Source organism: Hibiscus syriacus, unplaced genomic scaffold (genome assembly GCF_006381635.1).
Source record: "Hibiscus syriacus cultivar Baekdansim isolate YM2019G1 unplaced genomic scaffold, ASM638163v2 tig00111273_pilon, whole genome shotgun sequence".
Lineage (NCBI taxonomy): Eukaryota > Viridiplantae > Streptophyta > Magnoliopsida > Malvales > Malvaceae > Hibiscus > Hibiscus syriacus.
Genome location: NW_024063040.1, coordinates 2,731,016 through 2,751,505, shown reverse-complemented (window position 1 = coordinate 2,751,505; position 20,490 = coordinate 2,731,016). Strand labels below are relative to the sequence as shown.

Sequence of the window (20,490 nt, the reverse complement as noted above, 5' to 3'; positions counted from 1 at the left end):
GATTGGATGAGAAATGATAGAAATTATATGAAAACATGACATATGTGACATGTGAATTATATGGAAATGATCTACGTGTAAGTGAACTACGTGACTATGTGATAATATGAAAAGAAGCTATGTGATACGTGATATGTGAAAGTGAATTACAAGTTTATGTGAATATTTGAAATGAAATAAATGATAACGCCCATGTTATGTGTCATGAGAGCTAGGGGTATAGTTGGCATGCCAAGAGTCGAGGGTCTACGCGATCCTTCGGGACATATGTATTCTTTGGAACATGTGTGAAGTCTTGAAGACACATATATGATCCCTAGCATATGTATATGATTCTTAAGGAATTCTATGTGGTCCTTATAGACATTATTATATGGCACTACGTGCAATTCTACGCGGTCCTTCGGGACATATGTATATTCTTTGGAACATGTGTGAAGTCTGGAAAGACACATACTTGATCCCTAGCATATGTTATGATTCTTAAGGAATTCTATGTGGTCCTTATGGACATCATTATGGCACTACGGTGCAATTCTACGCGGCACTTCGGTGCAATTATACGAGCTGTGGTGACATCATTAGTGCACAACCTCTATAGACTCACATATCGATAGTTCTCACATATGTACATGGGCTAATCCAGAGATATGAACAAATATATGTTAGTGGTATGATAAATGCTATAGAAATGATATGATGTTGTGTGTGTATAGAGTTTGATTGAAAAAGTATGTGATTACATGATAAACTGTTAATGATGAATTATGTGTATGTATGGATTTACTGTAATTAATCTGATATGATTTTATACGATATGAAAAATGCATGGAATTGCTATAACATGATAGAACAGAACATGCATGTATCGGTATATGTTATAAGGTGCATTATAAGTTGTTATGCCTCACTAAGTCTTCGACTTAGCGTGTGATTGTTTCACACGTAGGTTTCGAGAAGAGTAAAGAGTAATGCGGACAAGACAGGTCAGTTTTCCTTACCAAAAGATCAGATCAGAAATATTTGACAAAGTATGTATTTGGTTATGTATAAAGTGTTGGCATGTAATAAGTCATTAAGTACAAGCACTCTGATAAGTCTGTATTTTGTTTTAAATAAAGTTTTAAATTTCCCGGGATTTTTCTTAAGAGTCAAGGTTTGAAAAGTCAATGTGACACTTAGGACTCGTATCCGGGTTGGATACGGGTTGGGGGTGTTACATAACTCATACTTTTCATATAACCATTACATACATACACACATACATGTCATCATTTATGGTTTTTATCATACTCCTATAGTATTATTATCTTTCATCTCTCTTATCTCTTGTTCATATGATCTCTTACATTCATACAAAAACACATCAATACATATACTCACAAAATTCACTTTTGCATAGCTTATATCTTACTCTTATGTCTTCTCATATACATATATTCACATATACATATCATTTCATTATCCTGATTATTATTCTTATCATCACCATTAATCCCTTTTACTTACCATATTCATATCAATAACACATACTTCTATGAATTCATGCAATTTACTATTGGAAATAGACTTATCACAAGTCTTATTTTTCATTGAACATCATATACTAAATAATGTGCACTCACCTTAGCCTTGCTTTGATTCGATCCTAATTCTTTCATTGTTCCAGAACTTGTTTAAGCTCAACATCTACATAAACATAATTTCCAATACAATTATCAAAAGCCTAAACCTTATAACTTGATGTTAATAACTCAGGCTAATTTAATAAACCAAATTTCAGCTTTTCCTTTAGGAGTGTATCGATGCACTATGGGTGCATCAGTACACAGAATAGCTTCGAAATATCCATGCATCGATGCACCCCTTAATGCATCGATGCACTTACCTAGAAATCACTTTTTATTGCACAAAAATTAACTCTTTCAATTTCAATTCTTCAAGTTTCATTCCCTTCCATATTCTTAACTCAAATATACATGCTTAAACTCATTTATATCTATTTATTTAATCTTAAACCTCAAAATTATATTCTCCATATAGAAATCAATAATCATACCAAATTTTCCATGTTATCCAAACTTAATTCTAACACTTCCAACTTCTTATTCTCATAGATGACAAGTCAAATTTATCCTCCAAATTCATTTAAACCTTCATATTCCAAATTTCACTTAAAAACCCATTTTCTTTAATCTTTCGTAACTTCTTCATCTTTTGATTTTAACATAACTTAAACTTTCCTTAAGCTTAGTTATCATCTAATGATCAAAACTCACTCTTAAAATTAACAAATAATTAACAAAATATAAACTCACCTTTGCTCTAGCTTGGGCACGTTGGAGAAGAGAAGAAGATGAAGAAGATAAGTTTGGAAACTTATCTCTTCACACATGCATCACATGGGTATTATAATACCCACTAAATTTTATTTAATTATTATTCTTGTTCAATGACATATTTGCCCTTGACTATTTCAATAATTACTAACAACCCTTCAGGAAATACTCTCAAATAATCATTGAACTTTTCAACTTTTCCACTTTAATCACCAAATTCTGAAATTTTACAATTTGATCACTACCCGTAGTTTGGGATGTTACAGTAAGAGTCTTATACAGTGTTACGTCCTTATTCTAATTTCCATCTGAGTCCAAAGATAGTTAACTACTCTAACAGACCAATTATTCATATAAAACAATTACCATCTAACCATGAGTTCCGAAAAGCATACAGAAGGTAATAGAGTATTATCTCGGTTTTCGTACATATTGATAGACCATTTAATTCCATTTGAACGCCCTCGATCTTGAAATCAACTTCCAATAATTCCACGTTACATATCAACAGAAAATATTTTCTGAAAATAATTTATATTTCTGTAAAACATTTTTCAGATTTCATTTTTCGAAAAAACGTTTTCAGATAAACAAACGAACTCTCAATTTTACATTAATTATTAAACTGAGAAATATTTTAAATTACAATAAAATTTTATAATTGTGAAAGTAAATTAAATAAATGATTATGACATTTTATTATAATCATTTATACAAAATTAACAATTAAGATTACATAAAAATCATATAAAAATATTAAAAACTTAATAAAATAACTCAAACAAATATATATACACGAATAAATCTTATCATAAGGACAAACGAATATTACACACACCATGAACAAATACTGGAATCAAATGCAAAGCGTTTCATATAGAGTGATTAATGGAATCAAAGGAATGATTGGAGCTAAAATCCCTCACCTCAATTGTGTTCCCATCTAACGATTTTCAGCAAGTCGACTGCTTTAGCCTTCCCTTTAGAACTACCATTCTTCGTCAAGTCGGTAATCTCTTCTAAAACTTTAGCCCCCTTTCTCTAACTTCTTTCCTCCCTTTCTCGCGCCGCCGCAGCGAGCCAAATTCACAGAGTCGCCACCGCGTTTTCCCTTATTCTTTCACTGGCTCCAGTCCCTTCATCCACAAATCACCCAAAACCCTAATCCCATCCGCCTTCCTCATCGCTTCTTCACTCTCCTCGCACCCCGCAATCTGAGCCAGCACCGCTGTGGCGTCCTCCACGATCGCCGGCCTCGCATCCCTGACTATCAACGCCATCAAAGCGGGAACCGCCCCGAGACCCACCAACTGGCCCGATTCAGCGGTAAAGCGCGATCCCAAACAACGCCTTCAGAGCATCCTTAATCGACAGAAGCGGCGCTTTGTTAGAAGCGATGACCGACAACAGCGAGTAAAGAATATCACGTTTCGACCCAATAATGGGACGGTAAGACTCCTCCGCAATGAGAAGGCTATGAAGCGTGGCGGCGCAGGACTGAACCGCGGCAGGAGAAGGTGAATTAATGAGCGCGTGAGATAAGGCGTCGAGGAAGCCGCGAGTGGACATGAGAGAAGCGCGGGAAGTAATGGAGAGATTCAACAAAGTGGCGGCGGCGTTTTCTTGAATAGCAGGAGAAGAACCGTAAAGCGTTTCGGAAAGGTAACGAACGGCTCCGGCATCGGCAATTAAGGGTCGGCTTTCGGGATCATGTTTAGAAATTAGCCTCAATTCACACAAAGCCTCTGTGCGGGTCTGATCGGAAACTGAGCTTAGTTTGGCTACCAGATTACGAGCGGTTCGGCGTTTAACTTCCATTGACTTGTGTTTGGTGGTGGAAATGGCAAATCAGAGGCAATTGAGAGAAAAAAAAAGAAGATATTATTCTGCCTTTTTTTTTTTTGAAGATGACTCATGCAATCCAAGTTGCTACCAGTTGACTATTTTGGATACATAGAATTCACATCATCTTCAACCTGCTGCAATCTACCAACAGTATTTTTCAACAAAAAATTATTAAACATAAATAAAAATTTAACTTCAAATTTGGTCCAAGTGATTACAAAATGTATAAAAGAAAACAATTGGGCCATCGAATACACCAACACAAACAGCGAAGATGGTATAGCTGCAGAACTCTCGGGCAACGTCCAATCTCGAATTGGGAAACATCGAAAAGGATCCTATGGTTCTGTTGCTGCATACTGGCAATCACATTCAGCACGGAATTCACATTATCCGGTGCCGATGCCACCGCCAAACATTGATGTTGCCTGCTGTGCTGTGGATTAATAGGTTGTCTTGTGGTATTGTCACATGCATGCCGGCACCAACGTTATCGTTGGTGCCACGATCGGGACGTTGTAACATGTGTCAAAACTTCCGAGGGATGTCATGTTAGTAACGCGTTTTCCCTTATTCTTTCACTGGCTCCAGTCCCTTCATCCAACAAATCACCCAAAACCCTAATCCCATCCGCCTTCCTCATCGCTTCTTCACTCTCCTCGCACCCCGCAATCTGAGCCAGCACCGCTGTGGCGTCCTCCACGATCGCCGGCCTCGCATCCCTGACTATCAACGCCATCAAAGCGGGAACCGCCCCGAGACCCACCAAACTGGCCCGATTCAGCGGGGTAAAGCGCGATCCCAAACAACGCCTTCAGAGCATCCTTAATCGACAGAAGCGGCGCTTTGTTAGAAGCGATGACCGACAACAGCGAGTAAGAATATCACGTTTCGACCCAATAATGGGACGGTAAGACTCCTCCGCAATGAGAAGGCTATGAAGCGTGGCGGCGCAGGACTGAACGCGGCAGGAGAAGGTGAATTAATGAGCGCGTTAGATAAGGCGTCGATGAAGCCGCGAGTGGACATGAGAGAAGCGCGGGAAGTAATGGAGAGATTCAACAAAGTGGCGGCGGCGTTTTCTTGAATAGCAGGAGAAGAACCGTAAAGCGTTCGGAAAGGTAACGAACGGCTCCGGCATCGGCAATTAAGGGTCGGCTTTCGGGATCATGTTTAGAAATTAGCCTCAATTCACACAAAGCCTCTGTGCGGGTCTGATCGGAAACTGAGCTTAGTTTGGCTACCAGATTACGAGCGGTTCGGCGTTTAACTTCCATTGACTTGTGTTTGGTGGTGGAAATGGCAAAATCAGAGGCAATTGAGAGAAACAAAAAAGAAGATATTATTCTGACTTTTTTTTTTTTTTGAAGATGACTCATGCAATCCAAGTTGCTACCAGTTGACTATTTTGGATACATAGAATTCACATCATCTTCAACCTGCTGCCAATCTACCAACAAGTATTTTTCAACAAAAAATTATTATAACATAAATATAAAAATTTAACTTCAAATTTGGTCCAAGTGATTACAAAAATGTATAAAAGAAAAACAATTGGGCACATCGAATACACCAACACAACAAGCGAAGATGGTATATAGCTGCAGAACTCTCGGGCAACGTCCAATCTCGAATTGGGAACATCGAAAAGGATCCTATGGTTCTGTTGCTGCATACTGGCAATCACATTCAGCACGGAATTCACATTATCCGGTGCCGATGCCACCGCCAAACATGTGATGTTGCCTGCTGTGCTGTGGATTAACAGGTTGTCTTGTGGTATTGTCACATGCATGCCGGCGAACATCAACGTTATCGTTGGTGCCACGATCGGGACGTTGTAACAGTGTCAAAACTTCCGAGGGATGTTATGTTAGAACCTTGATTTGTCTCTGGAACTTTTCCCGGATGACTGTACGCTGGTTCGACTAGCCGAGTGAAGACGGTACCTAAAGTTAATAGCAAAGTTAAAATCGACACTTTAAATGAAGCTTTCATAGTTAAATTTCATGAAAATTTTAACTAATTGACAGGAGGAATAAGAAATATTACCAGAATCAATAATGGTGCCAGCACCAGTGTAGGATTGAAAGCAATGGCAGATGGTGGGATATCACAACTTTGCTTCCACTCTAATTCCAATCAGATTCGCAAAGTAAAGCGATCTCCTCGGGTTCTTCAGCAACGGGGTGTATTTGATCTTCAATGGCTGCCAACTGGTCCAAGTCTCAATGACCCAGAGAGTTCAGGACCTAAAATTAGGCAAACAGGATGAAAACGTCGATTGATACAAGTCTTGGGTCTGAGACAAAAGCGAAAATGGACCTCAACCGAGCCCCAACAGACCCAGCAGTGGCACCGAGTTGCCGGTAGTCTTCTGGAGACAACCAAAAGTGTAGCTCGGGACAGAGTCAGTGGCTAAGATGAATGTGTCCTGTGAGAGATTAGCTGCATGGTTGAACCCCCATAGGTCATGTTGAATATGCAGCTGTTGCCATGGCATCGCAGCTGGATTCGGCACCTGCTTGCATTGTGCAGTTGGCAACCGAGGGATGGAAAGTGGTGGATTTACGAAACAGTGGAAGAGCGCCGATACAGCCGGTGCAAGGGATCCAAGCGGCGTCGTTGCTGGTGTCCATGGCCATGAGCAAGGTCTGAGGTGGGGTTCCGATGTTGGCTCTCACGAGAGAAGTTGGACTTTGCACGATCTGCCTGCCGGAAGCTATTGGCACCAGGATTTCTTGGCCACCAGGCTCGACAAATATTGCAGCCTGGCCTGGTCCTTGGCCTGCGTTTGGAGCACATCTTCTTCCCACGTGAGTGGCTTTGAGGTCTGAAGGGTGAGCAGGGACTGTAAATGTGGAACACTTGGAGGTTTGACCCTCGGTTTTGGCTCTCACATTCGGGGTTCAATCCTTGGGCTACTGACGACAATAGGAAACCAGAGAAAATATATGCCTTCTCAACTTCTGTAGGAAAGTCGGAATTTCCTTGATGGGTTTTCTTACTTGGTTCCACACACACATATCTACTTGTATTGTATTATGGGTAAAATATTGTAAATATTACTCCACTCACATGACACTTCTTTTTGAATCCTTTGATTATAAAAATATAAAATAATCATTTAATTTTAAAAAATAACAATTTAATCAGATGATATTTAAAAATTAACTCTGACAAATATTGAAATTGGAATTTTTTTAAAATCAACCAACTATTTTATATATTTTTTATAATCAAAAATCTAAAAATCTTATAATTGTGAAGTTTACATACTTTACCCTTGTTACTATATAGAGAGAAGTGGGAAGACCATTAAGTGGGTGGAGTGACATAGTTTAGTGGGTTGTTTGGCAAACGATGTATTCCATTTGCTTTTGGAGGATGGGCCTTATCCTTCTCCAGTTCTATCTAAACACTAGTTTCATTTTGATCATCAAATGATCACCGAATCCAATCGAAGTCCTTTGTTATCCGCTTTTGCTTATCAATATCATCGATCATTATTAGTCGATATTGATCATCATAGTTGGATCCTAAAATTTTCTAAATAAAATTCATATCTATTCATTAAAAAGTAAATTACATGTTTCTCACTCTACTTTACTCTCTCCTATTTTGCTCACCAAACTTTCAATTTTTCTAATTGCTCACCAAACTTTCAATTTTTCTAATTGCTCACTTAACCTTACAGATTGAATCATTTTGCTCACTTTATCGTTAACTTTTTAACGGATTTTGAGGTGGCACATTAATCAAAAGACATCTTTTTGAAAAACTCAAATATACTCTAAAATGACGTCGTTTTGGTGAGTAAAATATGAGATAGAGTAAAGTTTAATGACTCATGGTGTAATTTACCTTTTTCCTTCTCTTCTCCATTTTCTCTCTGCCGGCCAACATGTCATTTTCATTCCAGCCACCATCGATCACCGTAGATGGTGGTCGTTCGATCCTAAAAGGGGATGGGTTTGTTCGTCTTGACCCCCTGAGTCCGAATCTGATATTTGTTTCATCGAAAAATATCTCAAACCCTTAAATTTAAACTGAAATATTTCAGTTTCCTCACCAATTACGACCGACAAGGATTCGCGTTGTTTTGTTTTGTCTTCTACTAAACTGGGAGACAATGGGGCACTTGGTCTATTTTATAATATATTTTGCTTTATAATGTGATTATCTCTATTTTAATCTCTAAAGCAAGATCTTGATTTCCTTTCCTAATTTTTGTTTAGAGAAGCAAGATCTTGATTTTATAAAGTTACAAATTAAATTATATTTTAAAGGTCCATTAGCATTCATCTATGAGAATTGGATATTTTCTATTATGGCATAAATCGAATATTCCTGCATCCGATTTTTTTATTTATAAAATTATTTTCTTAAAAAAGTGTATATTTTATATTTTATAATTAAAATTTAAATATAATTTTTTTATCTATTGTAATTTTTTTATTTAAAATCAATATATCCCCTTGATATTTAAATAATTGCAATAATCCATCTGACTTGTTTTCATTAGCACAATTATAGAAGGTCTGCCCCTTAAAATGGTATAATGTATCCATATACAGCAATCCATTCACAAAGTTCTATACTATTTTACAATAATACATATGGTAAGCGACATATATAAGATTTTATGTTAAGGGTAAACTTATAAAATTTGTTTCATACGAAAATATCAGGGTTCGAACTACTAACATTGAATGATCATACTTATATATATATATATATATATATATATATATATATGCGTTGCTCAAACCCAAACCTCAAAAATAACAATAATGCTCTAACTATCGACGTCGTTTGATTCATGCAAGATTTAAACCATTTTATTTTGCTTTGTTTCTATTTTATAATATATTTCTTTATGTGATGCTCTCTTCTTTAATCTAAAGCAGCTTTTTTCTGTTTTAAAAGGTACAGATTTGATTATATTCTAAAGGACCAAAAGCATTTCACATTGGTGTCTATTGCAACTTGTAAGGCTGAGTAGAGTTACAGTTTGATAATTTATTAATTTTCCATTAAAATTTAGGATAATTATAGAAATAGTTTCACTATAGGTAATTATTTTACTGATTCCTCTAATTTTTAAAAGTTATAAATATTTTTTTATTATAGTACGTTGTTTCTCTTAACCCTCTACTGTTAAAATTTATAGAATAGTCATTCAATTATTGATATGTTTTAAACTCGTTCTTTTTTCGTTAAAAATTGAAGGTCATCTGAGCTGAATGTTAACATGTTGAATGTGATATAATAGTCATTTAAATTCTGAGATCAGATTTTAACATATCACATTCAGCATGTTAGCATCCAGTTTAGACTGTTGTCAATTTTTTAATTAAAAATGACGAGTTTGAAACATATGAATAATCTAGTAATAATTTTATAATTTTATAGTTGGTGGACTCAACAAATCAACACCCTATAATCAAAGAATCATTTATAATTTTTAATAATCAAAAGACTAAATAAAACAACGTCATATAGTCGACGAATCATTTGTTTACCTTGCCCTAAATTTAACCATTTAAGTCAAACGAGCCTAAACCTAAATCTCATTTTGATCATTTCAAATAATATTAAAATTTATGAAAACATTTGTATTATCATTCACGTATTTCATAATTTAAATAATAAGAGATTGATTGAAGAAGTGTATAATTTTATAATAATAAGCTTAGTTTGAAACAGTTTTGATAGGGAATGAACTTTTCATCCCTCATGAAATCGATCCAATACAAGATGGAATCAAGTGTGTTGCATCTCGCTGTAAAACCCAGGGCATCGACTTTAGCTCGGGACCCCAACAATTGGCCGGCAACCGAAACAATGTGTCCAAGAATTCCCAGTTGGCCAGATCTTCCATCTTCGTCTCCACCAACCTTTCCTTCACCACGATTTCTTCCCATTCTTTCTTCTTGTCTCCCATGGCTTTTCCAAACCAAAAACCCTCCATAACCATCTCTTCCGGCACTCTAACTCCAAGTTTCTTCCCCAGTATTGGCCATATCTCCTTCCACGTAAAACTCGAACCATTTATCGCATTAAATGCCTCGCCATCGGGACACACTCCTCCATCTTCGCACGCGGTGGTTGCCCAAATTTGTTGCTCGGCCACGACTCTCGCGTCGGAGCCGTCGATGTAACTCTCTTCCCAGCACTCGGTTGACCCTCCAAACACGAAAGGCAGGTTCAAGTGTTTGCAAATAGAACCGTAAACACATAAACTACCTATGAAATTGAACAAAGTCCTATTGGAACCACCCATCAACAAGCCGGGTCTATGCACGGTCCAAGCCACCTTACCACCCAATCTCTCATGGAGCAAATCTTCGAGGACATAGTAAAAGTTGGAGCTCCCACTCGGCCTCGACCATTCTTCGTCGAACAAATGAATCGTTTCCGCATTCGAAGGCACATAATGACTCATCCCTGTTGGAGTGCGAAATGCTTCAATCCCTTCGCTATCGGGAGCACGGCATTCAAGACATTAGACATCATCGCCTTGTTCTGCTCACAACACTCTGGTGTATCCAGAGGAAACTGTCTAGCCCAAGTGACCCAGAAAACGTGCGTCGCATCGTGCAACATTGATATCTTCTGCTCCGTTTCGAATGGATCCAAAAGATCGCATGATATGAAATGGTAGCTGCTGCTTTTGATCGGTATGATCTCGGGATTTCGTGCTACCCCATAGACCTTCCACTTGGATTTCGAGATAAGCCTCTTGGCCAGCTCTCTTCCGACAAGACCAGTAACCCCAAAGACAATGGCAACATTGTTACTGTTGTTTTCCATCGGTTTTCTTTAACTTGGAAGCTTTGAATTTGTCTTCCAACTTTGAACCATCTTTATAGAAAGAGATGATGCTTGTATCTTAATTCTTTCAAGACTTTAATTAGGTCCTGGAACTGTTGAATGAGTTAAATAAAACCCCTACATAGGCTGGCAAGTGTAGATGCAATGAATAAAAATTGGGTGGAGGAAAACGACGCTTCAAGAACACAACTTCTCTGCTTTTTGAAGGGATTATTATAATAAGGAACTGTTTTTAAGTTGGTGCCATGTTCTTGAGGCCTGGATTGTTATAACCACAGACAGTGGCCGATTCTTTGCTGGCATGCCATCTCTGGTACAAGTTTTAAGTAAAAGTGCTTTAAATATTTGTCAAAATCCAAGTTTTGTGTTCCAATGGTCAAAACCTTTGTTCAATGCCTAATCTATTGTATAGACAGATTGACATTCTTTAATAACATCAAGAACCTATTTTCAAATCTAGTGAACAACAAGAGTAATAAAAAGGAGTATTGTTCTTGGAATTCAATCATTTAGTGGCATATTGATTATGGCAATGGACTCCCCCAACTTTTATGGTGAAAATGCTAAAATCACTAATCAAATGTAAAGTTTAATTATAAGAGTAGGACATGTGATTACGTACAAGCATGCTGATGGTAAAGTATAAATATAATACTATAACTATGGTAACTGTGATTGACGGTTCATCAGGAAACATGTATGTTTTTAAGAAGAAAACAATATTCATAAATTATTATTTCATATGTTTCAATACAACCCTACACAAGGCTGGAATGATAGGCTCTATCCCAAGACTTTCAAATGAAATAATTATAAGCCTCTCAATTTTCTATTTGTAGTTGGAAATGACATAAAGAAATTAAGTGGAATAGACACATCCATAATCACGTGGTGGTGGTGTTCAAAGTGAGGACATTAATTTTTTTAGAAAAATATAATCTAAATTACTGGCTGATATATAAATTATATAAATAGTTACTTTGTTTTCGGTCTTTAGTTTTACCATTTTATCGATTCAAAATTTAACTAAGTTTAATATCTTATGTTATTAATTATTTGATTTAAATATTTCAATTGTTAGTTTCCGTTAACTTATTAATGGTTACGTGACAATTAAAATTAAAATAAATCTTCGTGTTACTTCACGTGTTGACCCCATTACCCACACCCCCATATCCTCTACTTTCTCCTCTGCACTTTCCCTTTCCCTTTCCCTTTCCCTTTCCCTCAGGCCTCAGCCAAGAAGGTCTCTACCTTCTGCAACTCAAATCCTCAATTTCCAATCCCGACTCCGCCCTCACCTCATGGAACTCACATGATCCCAGCCCATCAGACTGACAACGTTTCATGCGACGCCGCCTCTGGTTCAGTCACCTCCCTCGATCTCTCCAACTCCAACCTCGCCGACCCTTTCCCTTCCGTCCTTTGTCGCCTCTAGAACCTTTCTTACATTAGCTTTTACTACAACATCAATTCCACCATACCCAACATCTCTACATGTCGAAATCTCGTTCACCTTTCTCTCTCTAGAATCTCCTCACCGGTGATTCCTGACACCCAGGGTGGACTCAAGAGACTCAATGATTTGGACTTGGCTATTAACCATTAGGTGGGGGTATACCGAATTTGCTCACGGAGTTGGTTAATGTGATTCAGATTGAGCTAAACAACTCGTTGATCGATGAGTTGCCTAGGGAGTTCTCGAATTTTACCAATCTGGGACTCCTCGACGCGTTGATGAATCAGTTAATTGGAAAGATCCCAGACGAGTTGATTCAGCTGTCAATTGAAAGTCTCAACATCTACTCCAAAAAATTCGAAGGAACATTACCTCCAAGTATTGCTGACTCACCAGCGTGTTCAAAACAGGGTACCGCATCTTCGGGCACCGCTATTCGGATGGTACATTTGTTAGTCTGTGACTCGATCCGTCAAATTCGAATACTCGATAGTCGGATATTCGAAAATTCGAGTACCCGTATTTTTGGGCCACAAGATATATATATATATATATATATAAGTTTAATTTTTTTTAAAAGATTCATATAATAAATACATAAAAATAAAATTTAAGAGTTCATAATATGCAATCCATATACAAAAATTAGTGAGTTGAAGTTGGTTTTAAAGATAAAGATAAATATATATATATATATATATATATATATATTAAAGTTTATTTCTAAAAGGAAACATTAAAAAATTAAAATTGATCTTGATTTTTTTTTTTCCGAATCTCATATTGATAAATTAATATTTTTTTTAAAAAATTCAAAACTTAGAAGTACATAATACAAATCTAAGAAAAAATTAGGAATTTAAATTTAATTTTAAAATAAAAAATATAATTTATATATATATATTGATAAATTAATATTTTTAAAAAATTCAAAACTTAGAAGTACATAATACAATTCTAAGAAAAATTTAGGAATTTAAATTTAATTTTAAAACAAAAAATATAAAAAACTTAGAACTACTGGGTGGGTTGGGTACTCGGTTATACAAAAATTTTGACCTAAACGCAGTCCAACTATCCGGGAAAAACCACGAGTCATGTTTTCGACCCGATCAGGTAGTATTTTAAAGAATTACCCGAAGGTTTGAATCAGTTGGTCAACAGGTCAGATTAATCGGATTGAGTATTTTTTGAACACTCCTACCACTATTACTGTACGAGCTTATAATCTTTTAGAATTGACTCACCGGTGAATTACCACAGAATTAGGCAAGAACTCACTGCTCCGATGGTTCAATGTTTCCAGCAACCAATTCACCGGTCCTATCCCACCCAGTAGGGGTGCTCAAAAGAGTAATTCAGTTAACCAACTGATCCAAATTACTCAAATTTTATTAACCGAATCTTTCCCATTAACCGTTAACCGAATCTTTCCCATTAACCGTTAACCGAATCAAATGTTTTCTAAAAAAAGTAACCGAACTAAGTTCGGTTAATTGATCGGTTAACTGAAATAAACGAATTAACCGAAATTTATAATAATATTTAATATTTTTTGTTTATTCTGTTAATTTGGTCGGTTAGTTCGATAAAAATCGAGTTCATTAGTTCGGTAAAAATCGAGTTCAAACACCCCTAAAGCTAAATAATATATATATATATATATATATTTATAATTTCGATTAATTCGATTAATTAACCGATTTCAAACCGAATTAACTGAAATAGAAATTTGAAAAAAAAATTATTAATCATTAACTGACCGAACCCAAAATTAACCGATCGATTAACCGACTGAAATTTTAATTTGATCGGTTAATTAGATTTTAACAGAACATTGAACATCCCTTGAAAGGGAGACTAAGAGAGATGCTAATGATATACAACTCATTTTCGATCAAATACCGTCGAGTTTAGTGCAATATTGAAGCGTGAACTGGATTCAACTCGGTCTCAACAACTTATCCACTAAATTTTGTGTTAGATAAATCGCGCATTAATTCGAGAATGATATAGAAAAACAATAATGAATAAATACTATTATAAAATTAAAGGATTAAAACAATTTACTGTCTTAAGATTATTAACCGAAGTAATAATATGAGATAGAATCAAACATGAGAAAAACCAAACAAAGAAGTTAAATTTCGTAAAGTATATCAAAATCAAATAGAAAGAAAAATACTCTTTTAATTTTGATCAATTGAGATTGGAATCAGTTGAGGTATGTCGTTACATAGTTTCTTTAAAACAGATTTTCAGCCACTCCTTTGGTGCTCGAGTTCGTTGGCCGTCTGTCTCCTAAGATACAAGAATTTATGATGAGCTAAAGTAGCACATTTCCAAAAATCACGAAGGATTCTTGCATTCGACTATCACCAAAAAACTAGTGGAAGAAAAGAATATTTTCTAAGGAGAGAAAATATCACCGGAAAACTTCTAGAATTCACAATTGTTTTGAGATGTGAAAAAACCTAACAGATTGCTCATTATTTATAGGGATTTTCAAGAGAGATTTAATCCAATAAAATATCTTTTAATATTTAACATTAAACTGATAACAATATCTTTTAATTTGAAATATTCAGAAGATAAAACTTCTTTTATCATTCAAACTTAAATAATATTATTTTAATTTGAAATATACAAACTATATAATTATCTTTAATATTCAAAGTTAAAAAAGATAACAAATAACTTTTTAAATTATTATATTTTTAAATTGACATATTTAAAGAGTAATTATACTACTAATATTCAAATTAAATAATATATTTTAATTTACAAAGGTCAAAAAATAAACTCTTTTTACTATTCAAACTTAAAGAGATATTATTTTTAATTTGAAATATACAAAAATATATAATTATGTTTTAATATTCAAAATTAAAAAGATAACAAATACATTTTTAAATTGACTTATTAGAAGAGTAATTATCCTACTAATATCTAAATTAAAAATTATCTTTTAATTTGCAATAGTCAAAAGGACTATGTATTTAATATAAATATTAAATTAATCAATTAAATTCACCATTTTTTCAACAGTCCCCCACATAAATGAAATTGATGATTTAATCAAAAAAATTGGCACGAAGTGGTGATAGCATCTAAGATTGATAGTTGTATAGGATATGTAAGTGTCCTCCTTTAAACATTCCCTTGTGACAGTATATTTACTTTACTAGCTAAACAGTAGACTGATGTCCTTGAATTACTATGTCATTTGTGTAAATGATGACATATGTAACACCCTAATCTAATTCGACCCGAAGATCATTGAATTATAATATCACATGAAACCACATAAGTGGCTAACCATTTTTAAAAAAATTCATCAAATAATATCCATAAAATCCTAATACCATTTAAATACTAAACATAAATATTTGAAATACAAGGGAGCTCCCGAGATAAGTCTCCAAAATATATTAGAAATCAAAATACAGAGTTTACGACTCAAATACAAATAAGGGTCTATGACAATACATGCCCACTAAAATATTCGAGATGTACTCTGGAAGCGATCAAGTCCGGAAAGCTCTACAATCGGTAACGTACTCCTCGATCCGACACCTAAAGACCTGTACACAGAAACACATTCTATACGCTGAACTCATGAGCTCAGCACCACATAAATAATTAGGATATACTACATACATCCAACATGCAAGCATGATACAATGTAGTCAAAGGCAAAAGCAATACTCAAGCAAATAATAAGTATCATGGTGTAGTTTGGGGTCATTTAGCGTCATGAAACTCACACGCCTCTTTACTTATGACAACACTGTTGAAAACATTTTGATGTTTCGATATAACAAATTAAGTATAAATGAATTTTAAGATTTTATAAATATTTTTATAAGTATATTCGATTCAATTAATTGAATATCAAATTATTACTCCAAGTCTTTCAAGATCAATTTCAAACCTTATTAAATGTGTAAAATTGTGTTTTATACTTAAACTATTTTTAAAACAATTTTCACAAAGTATTTTGAATCAAAATCAAGCCTAAAATCAATTTTTCAAAGTGATGCACCGATGCACCAATTCATGCATCGATGCATCATGGAATAAATTGAACATCGAATGCATTTTATACATCGATGCACATACCATGCATCGATGCACTGAGGGTTTTATGAAAACATAGAATGCATTTGATGCATCGATGCACTCAGGCTATTTTGAAACATCAAATGCACTTCATGCATCGATGCACTCTTAGTGCACCGATGCACTAAGGGTCCAACGGTCAAAATATTTGAATTTTACACTTGATGCACCGATGCACCATGGGTATGCATCGATGCACTGACGCTCCCAACTGCTTTAATTAATTATTTTCATACTTAAACGACTCTATTGACTCAACTAACCATCCCCAACATTCAGAATCATTTAAAGGAGTATTTAAACAAGCTTAGAAGCCATTGATCAACAACAAGAAACAATAAGAAAGAAGAATCAATAGAGAAACAAGAGAGAAAGCATCAAACATCAAGTTTGTGCAATTCAAGCCAAATTTCCTTTCAATATTCATTTTTCTTTCAAGAACACAATTTGTGCTCAATTGTAATTATCTTTGAGTGTTCTTATCTTGTTCTATAATTTTGCAAACATATTGCCTTGTGATGTTTTTCTTGTAAGTTTGCAAATTTGTAATATTCTCTTTGAGAAAGAGTGTTCTCAAGAATTGGGGTATATTCTTGAGGGAGTTGTAAGCTTATCTCTTTGGACTCAAAAGAAAGAACAAATTAGTGAATTTGTTGGAAAATCCTTAGTGTGGATAGCTAAGGTAGTGGACGTAGACTTTGTTCGAGAAAGCTGAACCACTCTAAATCGCTGTGCAAATCTTTTCAATTTTCTGTAAAACCTTCCACCAAAATTTTCTTTGCCAATTCACCTCCTCTTGGCCTATTCCACTGATCGATTAACTCAACAATTGGTATCAGAGCCTCACTCATTTGAATATTTAATCTCCTCTTGAGTCTATTCGGGAAGAGTTACATCAATTTTCAAAGTCATCAATGGCCGGCACTTCAAACTCCGACTTCGGTCTTGATTCATTGTCCATTAACAAGCCTCCTTTCTTCAATAGAGCTAATTATGCTTATTGAAAGAATAGGATGATGTATTTCATTCAATCAAGTGACATGGGAGCATGGAATATCATAAAAGATGGATACATCAAACCCTTCACTCACCCGAGGTTGTGGTGCGAAGGAGAGACAAGAATATTCCAGCTCAACTCCAAAGCTATCCATATTATCTTTTGTGCTCTTGGACTAGATGAATATGGGAGAGTTTCATCTTGCACAACCGCCAAGGAGATATGGGACAAACTACAAGTCACTCATGAAGGCACAAACGAGGTAAAAGAATCTAAAATTAGTCTTCTAACTCATAGCTATGAAAATTTCAGGATGAAACTGGATGAAGATATCAAAGCTATGATGGATAGATTCTCCACGATTTTCAATAGCCTCAAATCATATGGAGAAATCATTCCAAATGACAAGCTTGTAAGGAAGTTAGTTTACTCTCTTCCAAAAGCTTGGCAATCAAAGAAGACGGCGATCATCGAGGCTAAAAACTTGAAATCCTTGACCCTCGATGAACTCATTGGCTCTCTCCTTACGCATGAAATGATGCTTAAAGAAGATGAAGACCTTGAGAAAAGAGACGAGCCAAAAAAGGAGACGGAGAAGAAGAAAAACGTGGGAGTTGCTCTCAAATCAACAAAAGATGAAAGTGATTCGGATGAAGATGATGATGATAAGGAAATGGCATTGTTTGCCAAACGGTTCAGAAAAATGATGAGGCCTAACCGAGGAAGAAAATTCAAACGAAATGAAGGCTTCAAAATGAACCAAAAGAGAAGGACCCGATCATTTGCTATGAATGCAAGAAACCGGGGCATGTCAAATACGATTGCCCACAATTGAAGAAGAAGGGTCATTCAAAGAGTAAGAACAAGGCTCACGTGGCTACATGGAGCGATGAAGAAGGTTCCGATGAAGAGGAACAAGAAGTAGCAAACTTGTGCTTGATGGCATTCAGGGAAGATTCTAAGGTAACCTCTAACTCATCTGATTTAGATGATTTATCTTATGATGAGTTATTAGAGAAATATAATGGGTTGGCTTCGGATTATGAGAAATTATTTTTAAAATATAAAAATGATATTTTAAAATTAAAAAATGAAAATAAACTCATATATAAAACCAGTGACGATCTTGAAAGTAAAATCAAAGATTTGCAAATCAAACTAGAAGAGTTTGAAAAGAAAAATTCGGATTTGCAAAATTTACTTTTAAAGGTCAATGATGATCATCAAAAGAAAATCGATGATCTTAAAGCTTCTTTTGATAAAGTTGGAACAAAACATTTTGAAAATGGAGAAAATTCAAAATCCAACTTTGTTAGAAAAAGTTTTAAAAACTACAATTATAGAGGTCCCCGAAGAACCTCTAATAGAAAAGTCGTTAGAAGTATATGGGTTCCTAAAGAACTTATTACTACTAAAGATAAGGATATCATACACAAATGGATACCTAAGGGGACTAGGATTTTGGAAACTAATGAATATGGACCCAAAAGAATTTGGGTACCAAAAATAAAAAATTAATCTATGTTTGTAGGAAAATGAGCATTGCTACAAGGCACGGGAAACAAATTCAAACTCATGGTACCTTGATAGTGGATGCTCAAGACACATGACCGGGGACAAAAATCGGTTCATATAGCTTAACGCCAAAAATAGAGGAGATGTGACTTTTGATGATAATTCAAAAGGTCATATTGAAGGTATAGGTACAATAAGTAATACCTCTTCCATACAAATTAAAAATGTTTTATATGTGAATGGATTAAAGCATAATCTCTTGAGTATTAGTCAATTTTGTGATAAAGGATTCAATGTCATGTTTGAAACTAATGGTTGAAAAGTTATTGACATTGCATCTAATCGGATTATGCTTGTTGGTCATAGAATATGAAATATTCATGGTGCATTTAGACTCTTTTGATATGACTAATTTATGCCTAGTTGCTAAGGATGAGCATGATAGTTGGTTATGGCATAGGAGACTAGGACATGCTAGTATGAGTGTTTTACAACGGCTAATTCAAGGAAATTTAGTTCGAGGGTTTCCTAAGCTTAAATTTTATAATGATAAAATCTGTGATGCTTGTACTAAAGGAAAACAAAAGCGAATTTACTTTAAAACCATTAATAATGTATCAACTAGTAGAGTATTACAATTGATCCATATAGATCTTTTTAGGCCATCTAAGACTACTAGCTTGGGTGGAAAACAATATGCATTTGTCTTGGTAGATGACTATTCTAGATATACTTGGGTTCTATTCTTATGTACTAAAGATGAAGCATTAGAAAAATTCATCACGTTTTCAAAAGTAATCCAAAATGAAAAAGGTTACTTTATAACTAGTGTTAGGAGTGATCATGGAACTGAATTTGAAAATCTTGGATTTACTGAATTTTGTAATTCTAATGGTATTAGCCATAATTTTTCAGTACCTAGAACCCCTCAACAAAATGGAGTTGTTGAGAGGAAAAATCGAACTTTAGAAGAAATTGCTAGAACCATGCTTTGTGAAAACAATTTGCCAAAATATTTTTGGGCGGAAGCCACAAATATCGCTTGTTATATTATTAATCGAGTAATGATTAGGCCTATTTTGAAGAAAACTCCATATGAACTTTTTAAAAATAAAAAGCCTAAAATTAGCTATTTTCATCCTTTTGGATGTAAATGTTTTGTTTTAAACAACAGTAAAGACAATCTTGGCAAATTTGATGCTAAAAGTGATGAAGGAATTTTTCTGGGTTATTCCTTAAATTCTAAAGCTTATCGAGTATTTAATAAAAGAACTTTAGTTGTAGAAGAGTCTATACATGTTGTTTTCGATGATAATCTCCTTCAGAGGAAGGATTCTTGTGTGAATTATGATGTAGGCATTATAAATAGACATGAC

General features: G+C 35.0%; 4 pseudogenes; all 4 read right to left on the bottom strand.

Moving 5' to 3' along the window:
• Window positions 1-3,247: 3,247 nt before the first annotated feature.
• LOC120157528 lies at window positions 3,248-4,176 on the bottom strand (annotated as a pseudogene).
• Window positions 4,177-4,731: 555 nt separating this feature from the next.
• LOC120157658 lies at window positions 4,732-5,522 on the bottom strand (annotated as a pseudogene).
• An 85-nt stretch (window positions 5,523-5,607) lies between these two features.
• On the bottom strand, window positions 5,608-7,691 carry LOC120157657 (annotated as a pseudogene).
• A 2,152-nt stretch (window positions 7,692-9,843) lies between these two features.
• Window positions 9,844-11,022, bottom strand: LOC120157527 (annotated as a pseudogene).
• Window positions 11,023-20,490: the final 9,468 nt, after the last annotated feature.